We start from the raw sequence: 14560 nt of genomic DNA, 5'->3' as shown, positions 1-14560 counted from the left end.
TTTGTCAGCTCCACATCAGCATCAGCTGACTTCCCAGGCAGGGCTACTCGCTCCAGCTGGTTCCTTTTAAAAGACGCAGACGTGCCAGCACAAAACCGGTTCAGCCCACGTGGCAACTATAGCAGGCCCAGGTCCTTCACAGATGGAATTTATTTTCCTTACACAGTAAATTACTGATATGTTTTAAAAAAAAATCCTACCAGCCTGACACTCTCTTTGTTTTTATTTAAATATTATGCCATTTTGAAAATGTCAAACGGTGGTATAAATGTGTATAAATCCTGAAATGTATTGCTGCTACCTCGAGCTTTTTGAGAACTTCCTGCCAACAGATTCCAGTATCCAGAATATGAATTGAAAAAAGGAACACACTCCACTGTGCAAAAAGGCCACAGGTTCCAGCAGTTCTGTAAAACCTAATCCCACAGATGAGAAAAAAATAGCATATTTTTCTAACTTTGCAGTTGGGTGAATACTTTAAAAAGCCTTTTAAAGCCAAGCACTTTTTAGTTATTTGTGATCTCCTGCACTCAGTGACACCTCTGACGTGTGTCATCGATCACATCTGTGATGTTTTCCATGCCGGGGTTTTCTGACGGTGTAGAAAGTCAAAGCCACATCTCTTGGCTTCCAGCAGGGGTCACGTTTTGATGGGAAATGCAACTACAGATTCCTCATAGAACAGGTTTGAAAAACCAACTGAACCTGCACACAGCTACAGAGCTGGATCATTAAAGGTCAACCACGCGCACAGGTGCGGGTTCACTGGTCAAAGTGCTCCAGCCCTGCTAGTAATCAGGTTTGGTGGTAATTTCATTAGTGCCTGGGGAAAAGACAAGTCCAGGGAGGCGGGTGCTGGGTACGGCGCGCACGGCGGGGACGGGGAGGCTGTTAATCCCAGGGGGTAATGGCCCAGAGAAGTGCTAAAGAAAGGTGCTGTGAGCAACTCTCCTGGCTGCTGCGTTAAGTGGCATTTCAGAGTTAAAAGTAATTGCCCTCGTATGTCGTTCCCCGTGCAGAAGCTGGGAGCGTGTGGAGAAGCCGTTCTGCCACAATGACACACACTGCTGCACAACTGGATTGTCAAGCTGCGGACAGGAGAGAGAAAAGAAACGTGAATGGGAACAGGGAACAGGCAGCGTTCAAACCTGGTCTCAGGGTGACTTTAGACATAAATAACAGGGAGTCCAAGTGGAAAACAACACATGGTTCAGAGCGGGCCTGCTCATCAACATCCGCGCTGTTCTCTATGGCAGCAGAAGGATGGAGGGAGACAGGACACCCCTCTGCTGCTGATCTCCCCCCATCCCTTGTTTGCCCTTCTCACAGCAGCTTAGATTGCTGATTTGTTTTCTGTGTTGGGCCTTTTTAGCTGGTGACATGTTGCTTCCATTTAAAAGAATCATTCCTCCTCTCCCATACTCAAGTGAACATACAACACTCTTTCTACAAGTGCATTTTTGCACTGAGGTGGCAAAACCACAACAATTTCAGCCAGAAGCAGAGATATGTAGGGGGGGGGAAAGACAAGCAAAGGAGAAGGGTGAATTCAAAAAGGAAGAAGGTGAACTAAAATGTTTTGACAACTCCCTTGAGAACACCTGTGTAGAAAGCGGCTCTGTTCCACCAGCTGCAGGAGCCAGGCTTCATTTTCCCAGAATACCGCTGCTTTTGTTCAGTTAAAACAACTTAGATCACTGAGGCTCCGGTTCACACAGGAAACACAAACCATTTCTTGTAGTCTACAGCTTCTTGATCATGGAATGGGACTTAAGGTGACCTCTGTTGTATTTGCAAGGTTCTCATCTGCAGGGTCCTCCACCACAGTTACTTTCCTGTTGCTTTTGACACTTGTTGATTTATGTTCTTTCTGAATACCAAAGAGTAAGAACCAAGGTCCAATTTTAGAGTCCACCTCCCTTTTGATTAAAACATAAAAATGGAAAAAATGTTTCTATCCGATGTCATTACAAAGGAAAACCTGAAAGCAAAATCTCAGTGCAAACGAGGAACTCGGAAACTGCTTTTTTCTTCTTTTATACGGCTTGAGCACACAGCGGTTCAGGTCAGACCGGGGATCACACACAATGCAGCCCGGGGAGCCTGTGCACTGAGGGGCACTGAGCATTAATGCGTAACCCCACACGCCCGGGGCCAGGCCGGAATGGAATGGAACTGCTGTTCCAAGTTTCTGTGCAGCCACTATCCACCAGTTCAGCCTCCTAAACAATGTATTGCCAAGTTATTAAGTCTACAGTTATACAGAAGAGCAGCTCCCGATTTAATAAGCAAATAAAGGAGGCATGCTAGGCATGCTAAAAGGGTTGGGCGGAGAGGTAAGGTCTAAGCTCTAATTCTAAAGCTGCCAGAATTGATGTGTGTTACTGAGCAAATTGTTGGCTTTTTGTCTGTGTGACAATCACAATGATACTGATACACCTGTCTGGATCTCTGGTTCATTGGAAGCGAAAGACCCTCAGAGAGAAGAATGCAGAGCATCGGTCTGCCAGCTTTAGTCAATACAGTAATGATATAAAATTATTTGGGACAGTGAAAACTAAAACTTCCTGCAAAGACTTACAGAAAGAACCCAGAATGTTGAGTGACCGGCCAATAAAATGTCAGAAGGAATTCACAGTGAGACACAAAATAAATTTTCAAAGAAATTATGCCGAACACATCCTCTAAACTAGGATATAACCTTAGGATACAAGACAAATTAGCATGTAACATTCAAAAGATCTCACAGCCACTGTAGGAATTTCCATGAATAAAAGCAACACAATGTCTTCGAAAAATCAAATTAATTTTAGGACTTAAAGTGAGAGAGAGTAAAGCAGAAATCCCACTCCCACTGCTGTATACATACAGTGTCCTGTGCCCTCAGCTCTGCCAGTGCCTGGGGCAGCCAGTCACAGAAAGGATGTAACAACTGCAAAGGTACAGAGAAGGACAACAAACATGATCAAAGACATGGAATGCCCATAATAAAAAAGGAAGATTTAAACAGACCAGGATCATTCACTTCAGCAAAAAAAAAAAGGGATGGCTGAGGTTACACAAAGACCAACAGGGAACAGGTTGTTCTCACTGCATGAGACTCTGAAGACATCTAAAATCTGCACTGCTGTGCTGGGTTTGGCTGGGGCAGAGTCAGTTTTCTTCACAATAGCCAGTATGGGGCTGTGGGTTGGATTGGGCTGGAAACGGATGATGATACAAGGATGTTTTCACTATTGGAGTGATGGCGCTTGTCTTCCCCAGTAACCGTTACGGGTGGTGGAACGCGGCTGTCCTGGAGAGGCTGAACACCTGCGTGCCCAGGGCAAGTGGGGAATGAATCCCTTGGTTTGCTTTGCTTTTGCACATGGCTTTCGCTTTACCTATTAAACTGCCTTCATCTGAACCCATGAATTTTCTCACTTTTACCCTCCCTTCTGATTCTTTCTTCCATCCCACTGGCTGGGAGTGAGTGAGTAGCTGTGCAGGGCTTAGTTGCTGGCTGGTGTTAAATCACAATGTATATGAAGCAGCTGAAGGAGGAGAAGAGCAATTTGGTATCTAAAAATCCTAATTTTGCTTTAATCCTAAAGCTAATCTATCCTTACATGCTTTAATCCTAAAAAGAAGATCCTGTTATGAACAGGATCCTTAAAGCCTTTTAATCCTAAAGCAAACAGATCCTTATATCCTTTGGTATATAAAAATCCTGATTTTGCTTTCATTCTCAACCTTTGCTCTACATGAAGGGCTAAGGGAGCAGGAGAATGGTTTGCTGTCGGTGTATAGAAAGGAAGGGACAAGTACCAGCCGAAGAGGAAAAGTCTGAACTCTTGCAATGAATCTGAACAGGAAGCAGAAGAGCAGGCATTCAGCAGCTGGCCAAATTAAGGACCAAACCAGCACAGACATGGGACAGGGAAAGAAGGTCTTCATATAGAAACGGTCTGCTTTGTTCCTCTCATACTTTTTGTCAAGGAATCAGAGAAGATACTGTAAAAGCTAGGACAGCTTATTTCGGAGCTGCATGCCATGCTTGACTGACACTAAAAAATGCAGGCCATAAATGTACTGCATTCATAATACTGCAGTGTGCATCTGCAGTGTGTTCAGGGCCTAGACAAAAGAGAACAGGTACACTTATCCAGCTGGGAACGTTGCTTATCGGCCTGAACCAAATTCTGAAGATCTCCAGAGATGTGGGGTTTCCACTGACCGGAGCAGCACAGAGGGAGTTTCTTTTGAGATAGTGCCTGATAAGTTCCCACACAGCAAGCTGGCTGAAGTTTAAGTTATCTACTTCAGAGCCGTGAAGGACTGATGTGCTGGAACTCCGCAAACTTCGAATTACTCAGACGCCTCCTCTCACATCAAGGCTTTGGAAGTAAATCAGAAGGGGGCTGATTAATGCCAAGCTGTTACCCTGGTTCCCCTATCGTCTCACGGATGCAGGCAGGGCACCTTTGGTCTGAAAGAAGACGCTGCAGTCTCTTGTGCCTGTCTCTCAACAAATGGCCTCCTTTTCCCAGAGATTTTCATTCTGGCAGCACTTGGCCCTCAACACATATCAACTTATATATAGCGCTTGTCTGGACATATTTGGACCAGTTCTGAGTCTCTGCCCCTTTCTTCTCTCCTCTGCTTTCCAAATAGCCATCCACGACTGTTTACTTTGGCAACGCCTGCAACAAAAAAAAATAGTCTAAATGAAAAGGAAAAATCCATTAGGAAAAGCCAGCTGAGTGGTAAAAGGCCCCTAATCAGTGAAAAGTTTAAAGAGCACCGCTCTGAGAGAGGCTGCAGTGTCTTTCCAACACCTTCAGAGCAATGTGTGAGGCTATGACATGTCAAAGTGAAGCCCCAAACACAGGCACTGTGCCAAAAGAACTGGTTTCGTTAGGGCTGAGGAGAACGTACATGTCCGGGTGGGTGGTGGGACCGAGTTGCTTATGTGGAAACAAATGCATCAGGGCAAACAACTGCAAACAAATTCATAAGATTACCCCTTGCTGGTTACAGCACAGAGCCTTGGCAATTCTCCTCAGTCAAAAGTGAAATGAGAGAGGTTTATCTACAGCTCAGGATTATACCTTGACCAAAGCAGGAACTTAAAATTTAAGGGCCAACACAGTTCAAAGCAAGGGGATCTCAGCAAAGCCAGCTGGAGCTGAAAGGCCACACTAGAAGAGGATCTGGTGCTGTGGAAAAAGCAATGCCCTCAAAACTGTTGTCTTCCTTCATGTCTGGAACAAACAATTCAGCCAACAGCTGGAGAAAGGGGAGAATATAGTTCAAGCTAAAATGCAGCCATCCAAGGAACTTCTCTCAGCTGCTGATAGCAAAGTGAGGAATGTCTGTTCACTTAAGCTAACTGAGGTATCTAATGCTTCAGTCTCTGGGCAAAACCCCCTGTATTTCAGACCTCCCGCATCTAACATTTCACAAGTCCACCAAATAACAGATGTCAAAGCATCCTATAGAAGTCAACAGACTGCTCCTTTCAGCGCCCCTATGAAGAAGAAAGATGCATGTTTTTCTTCCAGGGAGCAATCAAAATATTTGTAATGAATCTGCTGCTCTCTGAACTGGTTTTTTGAAGTTTGATAGAAACAGGATTAGGTTTAGTCCCTTCTCCATCTTTTACAGTTTTTAATCCGGCATGTAAGGAAACTCAGGCACAATTTAGGCTCTAAAAAGTCCATATGCCACTCAAGTGTGTGTACATTGCAGTCCAAAGGTGAGCACACAGATCAGGAAAACACACTTAGGCTAATCCTATATTGCTAGCTCAGCCTTTTGTGTGCACTGTACAGGCTTGTCTTCAACTCCAGGTCACCACACTGTATCCGCAGCCTAATTCACTGCCACGACATCCTTCAGGATCTGTGCTCTCTATAGCTCAGTTCATCTACATAATATCCAAACATCATGGACATGATACACAATTTGCCACCATAGCAAGCACAGCAGTTTCCAGCTGCTGCAGGTGGAATATGCTCTCAGAAGGTGCTTTGGTTATTGAAACCAAAACAATTTTCCACAGAAGAGGAAAAGGATTGGGTGAAGAGCTTGGACTGGTGGCACAGTGTACTGTTACAGTAAATGTGATCTCTCTGCTGCTCAAGATGAAGAATAGGTAATCAAATGTGACTACTGGAAGCAGAGGCAAAATGGAGACATGGAAGAGAAGGGTGTTTTGATATATAACACTTTGAGCTGTTCTTTATCTTTCACATAAGCTGTGTAGATCTCACTCTGTAAAGAATTCTAACACATCTAAAAAAGTGTCAATAATTTAAATTGTGCTGGGTTTCATATAGAGCCATACAAGATGTAGAATTCCCATTATGAAGAGGTTTTCAAAGTCCAGGGTTGTTCTGAGTGGGAGCAACCTTGCTTCCTCCTCCCATCTCTTTGGAAACTTACAAGTCTCACGTTGTATTTTAAATGCCTTAGTGTCAACTTTTAAGAATTTGCATTTATATGGAAAAGCAGAAAGGAATTTTTGGTGCTCTTAGAAGTCTTCCCATAACTCCAATTTTATTACAGAATAAAATTATAGTGAAACATCCAAAACTGGGAAAGCCATGGAATTTTAGAGAAGTATGTATCACACGTTGAACGTTTAATCAGCAGACACTAGATGAGATCCATACAGCTGGGAATGATTCAAGTACAAAGACCACAACATAAACTGAGTTTTCCTTCAAGCAATTAGAAAAATAAACTGATATGGAAGAATGAAAACAGCTGTGTTCTGCACCTTTTATCATCTATAACAGAGCTGTAGAAAGCCCCATTACCCTCACATGTGGGCAGAAGCAGCAGGTAGAGGATGAAACACCTTTGAATCAAGTGATTGTACTTTTTGGAACAGCTTCCCTTCCAGCCACAAAAATCTGAAATATCCAGCACACCTGTTGGAGCAGAAACATCATGCAACATGGGCTTTCCCAGGAAATCCTGTACTGGTGACAATGTGTAGACATGTTGCTATAGTAAGACATCCCTATCTGGGCAAGGCTCAACCCACTTCAATTATCTCCTTGACAGAGGCCTTGATTAATTGAGGATTTCCACGTGGTTCTGCTGCCAGCCAGTCCAGAGGTCTCTTGTGCTGACCAATCCCAACCAGCCTTTCAGGTATATATGCAGCTGCCCCCACTTTCCCTAGCTATAGGAGCCCCATATGAGGCCTTAATGTTTAGGCTTTGGGGTGTATTTTTGTGTGTGTTTGTTTTTTAAAAAGCTGTTTGGGCTTTCTAAGTAGCCCCCATTTAAAGAACTACTACTAATCTCCAGAAGTTTCCAGCTGCAGTAGCCTGCAAGGTAAGAAGGATTTTCTTGTGCTGATAAACTTTTCATGAATGTATTGCTATGGTGGTATTTTTTTTTTGCTGTTCTACATGGTGATTTGGTTGGTTGTGGTGTTTGTTTTTTCTTTTTAGAAGGATATGTGCCAGTCAAGGATGTAACAGACTTGCTTTCTCACAGAGAGTTGTACAAGGATTGTAAAACCATACCTGTATGTTAACTGTTTTCTCCTGGTTAGGTGACCCATTTGGTTTGGACAACTACTGTGTATTTCTTAGCAGTCTTTCCTGATGTAAAACCACATGTCTAATAGAAAAGCCTTAAGCTTGTGTAGCCTTATAGGAACAGTACTTGCTTATGAATATGTGGAAGTAAACAGCTCCTGTGCCCTCTGTATTGTTTTGCCTACAAAGGTACTTGCGTATCTCATGGGTTGATAAATAGAATAGTCTTGGAATCCTCTCCCTGAGCTCTGATGGAGCAGTTGAGACTAAAACTGAAGGTAGAGTGGAGCCAGCCTTCTGTTTGCCAGCTGCCTACCCTTGTACTCCAATGCTATTATTTAAGAGTTTTTGCAGGCTTTCTGCCTGGGATTGTGGCTGCTGCTCCTGCAGGTTTGTCCAAAGTACAGAAGGCTATAGAACAGCACAGTGTGCAGAGGTTCTGCCACAGCTCATGAGTCCTGGCACCTTACATTTGGAAGCTGTGAAAAACATGTCTTGGTGAAGGCTGGCCACGGGGGCTACCCAAGGAAGCGTTTTGGGGCTGTCTCCTGGCAAGCTACTGGTTTTTTTACCTTGTGTTGTCTGTTTCTAGGACACACATTAATTCTAGCTAGGTTGCAATTCTTTGACTTAAGTTTGGTCTGAATTTGGTTAGGTTAGCTTTGAATTTGACTGTAAGTGTGGTCAGGTTTCAAGCTGTGTTGCATTTTTTTATAGCAGGCTGTAGTAACTGCTTATATTCCTCCAGAAGGAACTTTAAAAATATTTTATACTATCTATATTATGCTCAGCAGATATTACTCTAACTTTCATATGGAAAAATAATCAGGTTCCCTGACTGGACCTCTTAAGAATGAGGCATCTACCCTCTAAATGGTAAGTGTTTTGTAGCTCTTTACAGCCCATTTAGTCAGGGTACTGAACGCAATCTAAGATCAGAATTGAAGCACCTGATCATCATTGTCTAATACAGCAATAACCTCTCCCTAAAAGAGAAACTGAAACACAGAAAATGGAATTGACTTGTCAAGAGTTGCTCAGGAAGTTTAGAAAGCCTAATTGGCAGTGCTGCTAAGTTTTGATTCACAGGCCTATACTTTTGGGTACCTTTCCCTGCCCTTTCTTTATCTTCACCTGTAAAAGAAAAAATAAATCAGCTTTGGAGACAAGTATTTGTTGTTCATCTTCCATGGACTGAAATTTGAGTCCAGAAAAAACTTGCTGCCAAGTACTTGCTAAAGAACTGGTGGTGCTTTTAATGACAGCAGTGCTACCTGTATGGCAAGGAGACAAGAGTGAGAGGCCAACCGTAAATGCCATGGCAGGAAGCCTTCTGTCCTATTTGACATCTATGCCGTAGTCCCACCCTGCTTTCAAGTGCTGAGTACAGTCCCTCTAGTAACCAGAAATCTGTGAAGCACTTGGCATTCTGAAATGCTTTAGAGATGCACTGAAAACCATATGGAGGGATGTATAAAAGGAGAAATAAATAGATCTTATGCACAATTGATGGTGAAGCTTAGGGTGGGAAAAGAGGTAGAAAAGTATGTGCTATCATTTTCTGGTTTTTGGTTGTTTGTTGGTTTGTGGGTTTTTTTTTTTTTTGTCTTCCAAGTTTTTCATCATGAAGTTTTAGTGTAGTCAGTCATGACCTGTCTCTGACTAGGAGCAAGGTTTTGCATTTCCTTGCCAGCTGGGAGTGAACAGTCACGGTGCTACCACCACCAGCCCTGCAGCAAGCAGCTCTCCTGCCAAGCTCAGATGAGGATCTGTCACTTTGCAGAAGGTCTCTCCTGTCCCTTGGGCAGAAAGAGTCTGGGAGACTGAACAATTTGTGACTCATGTACATCTTTGGAAGACCGAGGGTCATAAAAGCCATTCTAAATGGGTGCTTTACTGACAGTGCTCACCTTTAATGGACTTTTTGTGAAGTTACAGCTCGGCTTTTAGGCCCTTTTTGCAATTCATCACTTAATCCATACATGCTACCTTGGCCAAGAGTCGGACAATGGGGCCCACTGAGTCTGGTTTTGTTATGGAGCAGCCAGAGTGGCTTTTAACGAAAACAATGTATCTGAAGGAGAAAAATGTAATCACCTTGAATTCCCAACTGATTCAACTTAAGGCAGCTTTGCAGACACTGGTATGTGCAATCAATGAAATCAAAATTGAAGCCACATAAGTATGGCAGAAAGGAGTAAGAATGTATATGCCTTTGCATGTATAAAATATGGGGGGAGAAAACGTGCAGGGAAGAAGGAAACAACTATACACAGAGCTAGGTCTGGAAAAAGACCATTTTCCTAGGATATATTTAATGATTAAATATTAATATAGGGTATACTAGATTGGCAAGGAAGTTAGATGGGCCCCCAACTTATTTCAGGGCTGTGTAAAGCACCTTTCAAAAATCATGTGTCTTCTGGGACAGATCAATCCCACAATCCATTTGTCAGTTCCCTTTAGGAACTGGAAGTGAAAAGAGGGTAAAACTGATCCCCCCAACAGTTTTTGAATGGTGCTGCACAAAGGTTACATGGAAACATGTGAGTCCAGGGTGTCTTGGTGGCAAAAAGGAGCAGTCCAAACCCTGCTGAGACTTAGAACAAATCTAACTTGCCTAACTCTCCTGCTAAAGAACACTCAGACAAATGGAAAAGGTGTATATAAACACTTATTTGGAGGAAAGGGGAAGGATTCCTTCTCTAGGCACCAAGGAAAGGTGCAACTTGCCTTCTGGCACTGCTGTCAATCTTGAGAGGGGGCAGAACCTCACTGAAGTCTGCTTGTGATCCCACACATGCTTCCTCCTGCCAGGGTGCTGGCTGCCGTGGAACCAGTAGGAGCAGGGACACCTGGTATAGGGAAGGACTGGGCTCCAGTAGTAGAGTAGTATCTGTACTACCACCTTTTGGCTCAGGAAGCCTGGGAACTTGCCACTTCAAGGTGGGGCACTCAAGACCACCTTTGGCAAGGGTAGTCTTTGTTTTCTGAAAACGTGAACTGTCAAATTAAGATTATTTTTTTTTTTTAATGAGATGACATTTTTGGCTTAGGTTCCAGTATAGCTTTCCAGGTTAGCATAACATCTCTGGAGGCTTCTAGAAGCAATTCAAAAGATGAAAGTCAAGCCTCTAGAATGCCAGTAGGGAACACTATACCTTTCTGTGAAATTTATCCCACTCTAATTTGGCTCTAGGTACCTAAAACCACAAATTTGGCAACCAAATAATTAGGTGGCTAGTCCAATACTTTATAGAGTAGCAACCATCGGCCTCAGTTAATTTTCTTTCAACAGTTGATCCCTTTCTACACTGTCATTCCACCCGTGTCCTGATCTTATCAGGCTTTCAGTCTTCCAAAGGCTCTCCCCTAAAAAGGGAAACAGGACACACTCCCCTCCTGAACACAAATGTGTAACAGAAACCAAAGCAGGTAACAAGAATTCAGCAACAGTGACAGTTGCCTGCTGAGACTGAAGCCCGAAGACTGTGTGCAGTCGGGCTGTTGAAGCACTAGTTCCATTTGCTTTTTGTCTCGCAGCCCCCCACACCTGCCTGCCATTTAGCTGCCTCTGAAGGCCGGCCAAGGGACATCAGATCAAATAATAAAAGCCACATTGAAGCAGTGTTTCAGCTGAAACAGTATGAGTGGAGGTGAGATGGGGATTGGAAAAGGTTCCCTATAAAAGAGCCCACACATACATGCGAGAAGGTCATTAACTTGTGCCTTGTGCTATCTTTGCAGTCTCCACTCCCTCTCTCTCAATTATTACATCAGAAGGAAATGAGAGAGCACTTTGCCAAATACTAATGGACTTGATGTTTTCATAATCTCAAGTGCACAACAATCAGAGCTGTTTATTTTCCAAAGAAGATGGGAACCAGGGGAGGAGGCTGAAGACTGCAAAGAGGTTCCAGAAAGCTCAAGCCAGTTCTATATTCATCTCTTGCTCCATCTTTAGCTGCCAGGCTGATATTTATCTGAATCATTCACTAGATCAGGCCTTGTGCTTCCACAGGAATGTGTCAAAAGCCTGTAGAACTATACTAAGAGGCCTTGGAGAAACTGTAATATTGTTCTGTTAAGTCATCTGTGCCAGTCTGTTAAGGAGGGGAAAAAAAAACTCTTACAGAGGTGGGCTGACTGAAAAACAAGCATCTAGGAACACTTGCAGTTACAGCTCAAACACTTATTTCTGGGGAAAAAGGTGATACGAGTAGTGAGATGCTGTCCTGTAGCCAGTGTTCCCGAGCTATTCACTATATAGCAACTGACAGTATGTGCCCAGGTTTACAAAACACTTTAGAATCCCACTGCAGCTTGAATTAAGAAGCTTCAGTCTGCTTTTTGTACGTCTGAATGTAGTGATACTGTTACATGTTTATTCCTGAAGAGTAGCAAGAACCATTCCTGGATGAAATGTGGTCCTGAGGAGACAGGGGAGGATATGACTGATCTGACAGGAGGGTCTCCGTAGCAGCATGAAGGAGTCAATTCTGTTTCCTGTTGTCAGTATCCAGCTTCCCCAGAACCTGAGAGCTGAAGCCTGCATGAAATCCCAGGTCTTGTTTACAGAGGGAGCTTAATAGGATACTTGTACATCCTCAAATCTATGCTGGTGTACACACAGTGAAGTTCCCCCAAAGTCAGCTCAGACTTGTGAGGCTTCCGAGCCACTGTAGTCACCAGGCTGTTCTATTTAGTGGACTTATAGAGAGAATTCTAGTCCCCTGGCTGGTGTGTGACTTGAGGGAGCTATGGGAGGCATTTGCTTTTACTAGGAGGATGAAGGACAGTTCTCCTTTTCCTTGCTGCTTAGACTTTAGAAGTTCTGCCTTTGACAGGGCCCTTAGATTCTCATTCCCCATTAGAATGTAAGACACCAGTAAAGGGAATGCACACACAGGGGCTCCTATGCAAATGACTTACCCAATCTTCTAAGGATCCCTCAACAGTATCTAACATTCTCATACATTACCTTTCAAAGGTCATGACTAGAACAAAGGCTTTACATAATTTAGGAGAGTCTTTGGGCTGAACTGGGACTTAACAACTTTCCTGGCATGTATTTATACCTACAATCAGCTCTCAGCAACCGACTGTTCATGTATACAGGCACATGTTTGGGGCCTGGGACAATTCTGCATCAGGTCAAGAAGGAATAGGGCTCTTCATTACCACTGCTCAAGTATTTTTCCCCACTATCTTAGCAGATTCCAGCTGTCTTGTACAGAAAAGAGCTCATTCTTGTCTCCTACGAATTTGGTATCTGTTGTATGCAAAATCAGCAAGTTTTCCTGACAGTAAAACACAGGATTGCCCTGTCTGCTTCTCTAAAGACTGAATAAAACAGACTTCTAGCAGGGACAAAGTTCCTGGATCTCATATTAATATCTAAAGGAAAAGGCTATTTATAAATGGTGAATGTGAGCGCCGGATGAGGCAGAGGCAGCCGGTGCTGCTGCTCAGGCACAGCAGCTGCTGCGGGGAGTCACCGGGAGGTGTCGCTGCAGCCCCAGGGCTGGGGAGCAGCAGGGTCCCCGCAAACTGCCACTGCCTGTCGCGGTGTCACATAGGGCTCTGCCCCCGCTGCAGCGGTGGCGTTTGCCCACACTTGAAAAACTGGTGTCTAAAATGGGATCTATGGGACAACTGAGTTTCCAAGGTTAGACCTAGACTGCCTGGAGTGCACCTCTGTGACAGCAGCTGACACCAACAAGTTGAAGCTCCCTGTGCAGATCTTTCATTTGCATGCTCAGAGTTGTTTGTGCATGTGAGGTTTTACCTGTCAGCCTGTAGGCCAGGGCTGAAGGTGTGGGTCTGTGCCTGCGGACTGCTGAACCTGCTGCCAGATGGGATGCCTTCTGTCCTGCATACTTTGTATTGAAACCTAATAAATGTCCAAATACAGAGGGATTTTGGATTCAGTCTGACAAAGGATTGAGATTTTGCATGCAGAAGAGATCTTGTGAAGATCTGCTGAAGCAGACACAAATGTAAAGAACACTTTCACAGAGGACATAGTTGTCTTGGAATCATGAGATTGCACCGTGAGAGTGGGAGTCAGTACTGGGCATCTTGTGGACTGTGTCAGCAACTCCATGATTTTCAAGTGTTGTGAGTGCCATTAAACTTTAATAAGAAATTTAAGTAGCACTTGGTTTTGTTGCTATCAATGGTATAATTTTTTTGTACTTGAAAATACAGCACCCAGTACAATGGCTTCTCAGGACTTTCTGGTATTGTGGCATTTTCAGAATGTAAACTGGGCAACAGTGGATAATCTAGGGCAGAGGTGAGTTATAACCATTCACATCAAATTCAGAATCCACCAAAGATGTACAACATGGGGCAGATACCTGGAAAAGTACCCAAACCACATAATGAATGGAAAATCCATTCTCCAAGAGAAAAGAGACAGGGATGTTTTGTGGCCCATGTGGAACCTCCCTGTGGCATTCACTTGTGTACTCCATATTAGAAACTCAGGGAAATTTCTAATTCAATGAAATGGACCATCTCCCACTCCTTGGTGGAGTGTTCCTTCAATTATAACCAAAGGTTTCTCAACAATTCCCACAAAAAAAAAAGTGTGCTAATGAAAAGGAGGGGCAGATGGCATCACTGAGGGCTGGGCCACATGGGCAGCAGCTATACAAGCACATATACCCCGAGAGCTGGTCCCACACGACACCTGCTCCTGGTCCGCAGCCCTGTTGTACTCTTCCTTCCTTTGTTCTTCTCTCGAGCAGCCTCCCCGAGGTTATACCTGGTTCTTCCTATCATTCTGTAACAACTCATTTCAGTCCTAGACACCTGCTGGTGGCCCCACTGAGACATCAAAGCACCTTGTTTACTGTTTTCAGATTCCTTCTCCTAAGTATTTCTGGATGCAACATTTAGGAGTTCCCCTCCTAGGGGTTTTGCTTGCATTTTAGCTCTGAGATTTCTGTTAACTTTGCCCCCCTTTTTTCCTCCCTTAAGAATTTAAGTACATAGCTCAGGTAGGTACTTGCCTC

The sequence above is a fragment of the Streptopelia decaocto genome, assembly GCF_964273445.1.
Source record: "Streptopelia decaocto genome assembly, chromosome: 15".
Classification (NCBI taxonomy): domain Eukaryota; kingdom Metazoa; phylum Chordata; class Aves; order Columbiformes; family Columbidae; genus Streptopelia; species Streptopelia decaocto.
Note: the sequence above shows the minus strand (reverse complement) of the source record.